At 27.4% G+C, this 8,583-nt stretch overlaps 1 long non-coding RNA gene across 1 annotated transcript; it reads left to right on the top strand.

Moving 5' to 3' along the window:
• Positions 1-2,457: 2,457 nt before the first annotated feature.
• On the top strand, positions 2,458-8,583 carry LOC145260988 (uncharacterized). Its single transcript, XR_013864380.1, has 3 exons — positions 2,458-2,545; positions 4,478-4,565; positions 8,487-8,583. It is a non-coding gene; the product is annotated as an uncharacterized LOC145260988 (long non-coding RNA).

Below are 8,583 nucleotides of genomic sequence, written 5' to 3'. Positions count from 1 at the left end.
CCAATACATAAATATATAAGCATATACACTCTTAAAATTAAAAATGATCAGTTAATTAGTTTAGTTTAGGAATGAATTTAATACAAAATTCAATTACTTGATCTATTTACGTGATTATTGGAATGTAACAAATAAGCCGATATATAATATATCCTATATATTTGGAATATGACATTTTCGTTAAGTACAGCAAAAACATTTTTCTGTATTTCTTTTTTATATAAAATGGTTCTTGTATAATTATTACGTAACATTTACATATTAAGAATATCGGAATATAACAAAACAAAAAACGAATGAAATGGTGGAGTTCGAACCCGCAGCACTAATATTAGTAAACGGTGACGCTACGCACTGCACCAAAGAGACAACTGTTCGCAGATGCTTGTAAATTTACTTAATAAATAAATCTCTGTTACAGATCGTGCGCATGCGCACAACGACGCCATGGGCGCTATGCTTGTCAAGTTGTCATTTCTTTCAAGTTTGAACCCTTTTTTTGAATCTCTTAACAATTGTTTTAATCAATTAATACCTAATATTAATAAAATTCTGCACCCTATATGCAATTTTTTGAGCTACTGCACGCCGTCAAACGACCATTCGTCTAGAAGGAAATACAATTTTAAAAACAGAGACAGACACACACACAGAGACATAGTGAGATTTATATATTGGATAAATAACATTGTTAAACATAATTTAATTTGAAACATTGTGTCATTATGATAATAGTACCATATATTGATAACGTATTACAAGAAAACCGCAGTTATTGCTCAAATAACACTTAACAAAACAATACAAATTAAAAAAAAAATTTATCCCTTTATGCGATTTCCTCCATTCTAAATCAAATCCACCAGAATGCGTTAATTTATGCACTTGTTAAGGTGTGATTTCAGAGGACACCTCTTTAATCGTCTCCCAAAGGTCTTTTTTGCTGCTGAATGGATACCCGTTTTCGTAAACCATCCTCTTCAGAATTGACCAGAGGTACTCTATCGGATTCAAATCCGGGGTCTGGAGTGGTCAATCCATCAGACGTTCACCAGAGATCCCTTGGGCTGAAAGCCAAGCTTTTGTTAACCGAGAAGCATGGCTTGGGGCATTGTCTTGTTGAATAATGAGATTCTGGTTGACAGTATCATTTTGTGATTTCAACTTGCGCAATAAATTCTATTTTAAAAACTTGCAGTAGTTCACAGAATTAATTTTGACACTTTCAGGGACAAGAAAAGGGCCAAGAATCTCACTAATAATAATCCCAGCTCAAATCAGCACTGTTATTCAGAATTCTACTTGAATGTCTTATCTGAAGATTCTGGTTGTATTTATCTGATTTTCTAGTTTTGCATAGCATCAGCTTATGCATATACACCAAAGTATTCATTCTTTCTTTACCGTCTGTAAATTTGTATACTGAATTTTACATAGTTTTGAGTGGATGAAGTATTGAGAAGGAGGGTTAGTCTTGGGGAGTCTTTTATGCCAGTGTTATATTAGGTGTGTTTGTGAGCATTGTGGAAGGGGCTGTCATTGAATATAGATTAATTTATATTCTAAAATTCATAATGATCCGTTCATTAGTTTACGAGATTACCCTTTACACATATACAGACAGACACACGCACACACACACACACACACACATATATATATATATATATATATATATAATTTGTTATTTCATGTATATACATTAATACTAGAAGGTGCTATAATTTAGTGCATAAATTTTCCTTCAGCACAGCTCAATACGTGAATAGAGCTTAGTAGCAATTGTATGGTAATATATTTATGCTAAATAAGCTACACAGAGGAGTCAATATTTTATCCTCTCGGGAAATCATTAGATTAAGGGCACGAATATTTGTTAGCGATTGTTTTTATATCTAAGCAATGTGTAGTCTAGATTACTGACCAATAACAGATGTTCTTGTTTCTTCATCGCGGATAAATGCTTTCATTGGTCGAGCCTCCTTCAAATAAAACATGACTTGATATCCTTCTCTTTTGATTGAGTGTTACACACTTCATTTATAAATGTGACAATTTAACAGTTGACCTTATTTTGACATGTGTAGCATTGAAATGTTTTTTTCTATTGATTTTGTAATTCGTTATTAATTTAAATGCTAATTCAGTGTAGCTTTTTATTTTATTTGCTGCGTATATACTTATCCTAAAATGGATAATTGGTTTGCCTGCAAGGACTATTTTTTCTCTTACAAATGTTGTATCATAAATTGCAAAATGTTGTTAACTGTCGTAGCGATAATGAATGTGTACATTTATTTTATAGACGGGTCCTTTTACAGTGGACTGGAGCAGTGAAAAGCAAAGCCTGGTGCTTTCGGCTTATTTCTATGGTTTCTTCATCTCGACAGTTATTGGCGGATACATTATAGAGAGAGTAGGCCACAAAATCGTGATTGGGCTCTCTACGGCGACAGCTGCAATCAGCACCCTGCTTATACCTTTGGGAATCATCAATCATATATACATCGTGATTACTCTCCGAACTATAGTTGGACTCGTTCAGGTAGGATATTAACGGTTTCGATCGAATTTTGTCTTCATCTATTTACTAGCAGGCCGCCTGGTGTTGCCCGGTCATAAAATATGGATAAATATTATATTTTTATTCATACATAAACTGTGACATATGTATCTGGGTATTATGTTTTTTTCCTAAACAGATCACTTCTCGTAAGTAAAAAATAAAATAATCCAACTGAGATTGAAACCAAATCCTACAGACAGTGAGTTAAGTACGATAACAATGAGGCCAGCTTGAACCGCCCTTTAAAAAGTGTCTAAAACCTACTTTTAACGAATCTGTTGTGTAAACAATTCACACGCGCGCATTCATGAAACAGTTGACAAGCAGATAAAAATTCGATGACCTTCGCGTACAAATTTTTACATTTTGACCGCTTAACAGCTCCTTTTACGGATGAAAAGTGATTAAAAATTTTCCCGATCGTCAAATACGCATAAATATTACATTTTAATTAGTGCAGAATTCCTCTTTATTTTAAACAAAAATACCATAGTTATTAGACGTAGTGTTAATTTTCTTTTTTAAAAAAATGAAATAAAAACGGAAAGAAACTGAGACATGTGCATGCGAGTATTATGTTTTTTGTTGTATTTTTACTAAACAATTCATTTCTTGTAATTAAAAAAATACTCAAAGACAGTGAAACAAGCACGATTACCATTCGGACACCATGGCACACTTTTCAAACAGGTGTTTTCAAACCAGCTTATACTTAACATAAGCAATCTGTAATATGAACGATTCACGCATGCGCAACCATGAAAAAATTAGCAAACAGAGAAAAATCCGATGACTCCCACGTACTAATTTTTCAATTTTGACCCCTTACAGCCACTTTTTTCCCGATAAAAACCGATTAAAATGTCTTCGACGTACCTGATTAAGCTATATATCAAATTTCACGTTTATCGATTAAAAATTCGTTGAGTATATAGATGGAGAGGTGTCCTCGCACACCACATTCTCATTTTCATAGAATCTAAGAACAATATGTCATGCAGGAAAGTGATGTCAGCAAAAATACAAGATGCCATCAACCATCTACAATAATCAGTTCAAATATGTTCGTACGTTATTGTTCACACAGATGAAAAAATTAATAAAAGCCGATCAACAGAGATGATGATTGATTATTGAGGGTTATATATTTACCCTTTGGCTACTGACAGGAGGATTCTCTCCTCTGAGTCAATCATATGTTTGAGAACGGCAGGTGGGACATCAAAGTCTGCTGCAATCAGATGAGGAATACAAAACCGACTTAACCACCAGCGAATGAAAGGAGAGGCACCATGTACGATGGTACTCCTTTGTCTACTGTCTATTACCAAACTTGTGAAGATTGAAATACCAGCTTACAATAAAAAAACAAATTGTTGCGTAAAAAGTAGAAAATTCTCGTATGACCAAATACTTCAAAGACAAGGATAGAAGAACATCAGGTCATGTAGTCTTATTCAGTTCAGCTTTGTTTCGCTTAACTACTCCTCTATCTTGTCAGGTTTCTAGTTTTATATATAGGACTTTGAGATGTATGATTATTACGGTATCTTGTGGTCATTAAAAATTTAATAAAAATAAATTGGTGTAAATGGCTATGGCTAATTTGATTAAAGCATTTTTATCTCTAATTCTTTTATAAAATTATTAGATCTATTTGTAACGAATACACTTCGCTTTGGCATAGCTATTAAATAAAAACCGTATCATAAAATAATGGTTGTGACAGCTAAAAGTTTGAAACTAAAATGATTAGTTGTGGCTCTCTGCTGAAGCAACACTCTGATGAAGCAACACTCTGCTGAAGCGACTCGTGAATAAGAGAGAAGCTATCAGGGTAGGAGTCGATTTAACTATTTTGATCGATTTCTCATTCAATAATCGATTGTCCTTTTTTTTTACATTTTTAAGGGTCTATCAACTCCAGGTTTTCGAGGTATTTGGGGAATTTGGGCTCCTAAGCATGAGTGAACACAATTGGCCACAGTGACATTCTCAGGTGAGACAATGACTATTTTAATACATGAAATAATGTAATAGATCGTTTAATATACACGTGAAATAATTTAATAAATTGTTTAATATACGCGTGAAATCAATTAATAGATCGTTTAATATACACGAAGAATACACCGTCACGGACCGTTGCATTCCGGTTTAAAGTTCCTTGAAATGTAAGGCTTACGTTGTTTATATTGTTTTATTTGGATTTTATTTCTTTAAAACATGTAGGCATAATAAAAGTATAATTTTGATAATTAAAATAGGATAATTAAAGTGTCAGTTTTGTAATTGAAATATCATTTTTATAATTAACATATCATTTTGAGAATTAAAGTATCATTTTGGCAATTAAAGTATCATTTTGATAATAAATAATCATTTTGATAATTAAAGTATAATTTTCTAATTGAAATAACATTTTTATAATTAAAATATCATTTTGATAATTAAAGTATAATTTTCTAATTGAAATAACATTTTTATAATTAAAATATCATTTTGATAATTAAAGTATAATTTTCTAATTGAAATAACATTTTTATAGTTAAAATATCATTTTGATAATAAGAATATCATTTCGATAATTAACGTATCATTTTGATAATTAAAGTATCATTTTGATAATTCAAGCATCATTTTAGCAATTAAAGTATAATTTTGATAATGAAAATATCATTTTGATAATTTAAATATTATTTTGATAAATAAAGTATGATTTTTATAATTAAAATATTATTTTTAAAATTAAACTATAATTTTTATAAATAAATGTCAGTTTATATTTAAAGTATCATTTTGATAATTAAACTACGATTTCGATAATTAAAGTATACTATTGATAATTAAAGTATCATTTTGATAATTAAAATATCATATTGATAATTAAATAATAATTTTTATATCGAAAATATCATTTTGATAATTAAAATATTATTTTGATTATTAAAGTATCATTTTGATAATTAAAGTCTCATTTTGATAATTAAAGTATTATTTGTGTAATTAAAATATCATTTTTGTATGTAAAATATCATTTGGTAATCAAAATACCATTTTGATAATTAAAGTATAATTTTTGTAATTAAAATATCATTTTAGTAATTAAAGTACCATTTTTATGATTAAAATACCATTTTGATAGTAAGAATATCATTTTGATAATTAAAGTATAATTATGATAATTTAAGTATAATTTTTATAATAAAAGTATGGTTTTCATAATTAACGTATTATTTGGATAATTACAATATCATTTAAATAATTAAAGAATCATTTTGATAATATAAGGATCATTTTTGTACGTTGTTAATTAAAGTGTCATTTTGGTAATAAAAATATCCTTTTGTTAATTAAAGTGTCATTTTTAAAATTAAAATATCATTTTTATAATTAAAATATCATTTTTGTAATTAAAATATCATTTTTATAATAAAAATATCATTTTCATAATTAAAGAATCATTTTGATAATTAAAGTACAATTTTTATAATTAAAATATAATTTTTATAATTAAAAAACCATTTTGATGATTAAAGTATTATTTTCACAATTAAAGTATCATTTTGATAATTAAAATATCATTTTGATAATTAAATATGATTTTGATGATTAAAATATAATTTTGATAATTAAAATATTATTTTGATATTTTAAGTATCATTTTGATAATTAAATATCATTTTTGTAAGTAAAATATTATTTTGATAATTAACGTATTATTTTTATAATGAAAATATCATTTTTATAATGAAAATATCATTTTTATAATTAAAGTATGATTTGGATAATTAAAATATCCTTTTGATACGAACAGTATCATTTTTATAATTAAAGTGTCCTTTTTATAATTAAAGTATTATTTTGATAATAAAAATATCCATTTCATAGTTTAAATATCATTTTGATAATTAAAATATCATTTTTCTAATTAAAGTATCATTTTGATTATTAAAGTATCATTTTGATTATTAAAGTAATAATTTTAATAAGTAAAGTTTAGTTTTTGTAATTAAAATATTATATAGATTATTAAAATAAATTTTTTACTTCAAATATCATTTTGATTATTAAAGTATGATTGTGATAATTAAAGTATAATTTAAATAATTAAAGTATCATTTTTATAAGAAAAGTATTGTTTTGATTATTCAAATATCATTTGAATAATTAAAATATAATTTTGATAATAACAGAATCATTCTGATAATTAACATATAATTTTATGATTAAAGTATCCTTTTGATAATTTAAGTATGTTTTTGATGATTAAAATATCATTTTTATAATTGAAATATCATTTTATAATCACTGTATCATTTGAATAATAAAAATATCATTTTGATAATTAAAGTATACGTTTGATGATTAAAGTATAATTTTTATGAGTAAAATATCATTTTGTTAATAATTTTTTATATCATATTGATAATTGCAACATCATTTTGATAATTTAAGTATGATTTTTATAATTAAAGTATCCTTTTGATAATTAAAATAACATTTTGATAATAAAAATATCATTTTAATAGTAAAAGTATCATTTGCATAATACAAATATCATTTTGATAATTAAAACATCATTTAAATAATAAAAGTATCAATTTGATAATGAAAATATCATTTTGATAATTTAAATATAATTTTTATATTTATAGTATCATATGCATAATTAAAATATCATTTTCATAATTAAAGTATCATTTTGATAATTAAAATATTATTTTAATAATTAAATCATCTTTTTGATAATTAAAGTATCCTTTTGATAATTAAATCATCATTTTGATAATTAAATCATCATTTGGATAATTAAAGTATCTTTTTGATAATCAAATAATCATTTTGATAATTAAATCATCTTTTTGATAATTAAAGGACCCTTTTGATAATTAAAATATCACTTTGATGGCAGCATTTGTAAGAAATGAAAAACATTATGGAAATAAAGATAAACATTAACATTTTTTCAGAGGGCAAGACATCTACAAACACCCTCGGTTCACCCAAGTTGAATTACGGTGTTTATTATGAAAAAATATGGTAAACGGCTAAAACGTATATTTTAAAGTATATTTTTTTCAAATGTTATTTTAATCTTCTTTCTAAAAGGATCAAATATTTAATACTATGATAAACGTGATACATTTTAAATTTCAATAATCAACACATTTTAGCCATATGTTGTCAGTAAAAAAATACAGTATATCAATAAATACAATCTTGTTCGAACTCCTTGCCAACTCCTAGCAGCAACTGTAATTTTCACCGATCGTCCTCTCGCAGCTGTCAAATGTTCGCTGTGTGCTTTCCAATTTTTCCTTTTCACAGCCGTCACTGCCCTCATATGCAAATTCATTCCTTATGTATATGAATGAACAGTTTACAAACGAAGTTTTATCTTTCGTTGATTCTGTCACGCGACGGGTTAGACAGAGATGCCGTAATTTGTGTAAGTGACGTTCTGCAATATCTTCGCCAAAAAAAAAAAAGGCAGTCATCAAACGACCAAATAAATATTTTGTATTAATCGTCCGACTATATTTTAGGCGGGTCGGTCTCATGTGTAGTATAAGCTATTAAATCCATTCTTCAAAAACGAACTTTCTATTAATTTGAGCTGTAGATTAGACAATAAGAATAAAGAAGAAAAAATATTTTCATGGAAAAATGTATTTAACAGCAAAGATTTTGATTACGAAGACATCACACTGAATTTCGATGTGTTCTCCAATAGCTTCTCCATGATGAAAATTTGATCTTGTGTTCTGGCAGAGGTTAATTACATCTTTTAAGATGTTAATCACATCTTTCTCGAACGTGTATTAATTCGTGCGAACGGGCTTCAAATGTTTTGATGCTGGCAACGCTTTTAATATCACATTGCTTTTTTGACAATGAATATATTTGATGTTTTCAGGGACTGACATCGGAAATATTGTCGCATTTGGTGCATCCGGGTATCTGTGCAGTACATCGTTGCTAGGCGGGTGGCCATTGATTTTCTACGGATTTGG

The sequence above is a fragment of the Euprymna scolopes genome, chromosome 37, assembly GCF_053919585.1.
Source record: "Euprymna scolopes isolate OS-2025 chromosome 37, ASM5391958v1, whole genome shotgun sequence".
Taxonomy (NCBI): Eukaryota; Metazoa; Mollusca; class Cephalopoda; order Sepiida; family Sepiolidae; genus Euprymna; species Euprymna scolopes.
Note: the sequence above shows the minus strand (reverse complement) of the source record. Positions and strands in the feature narration are given on the sequence as shown.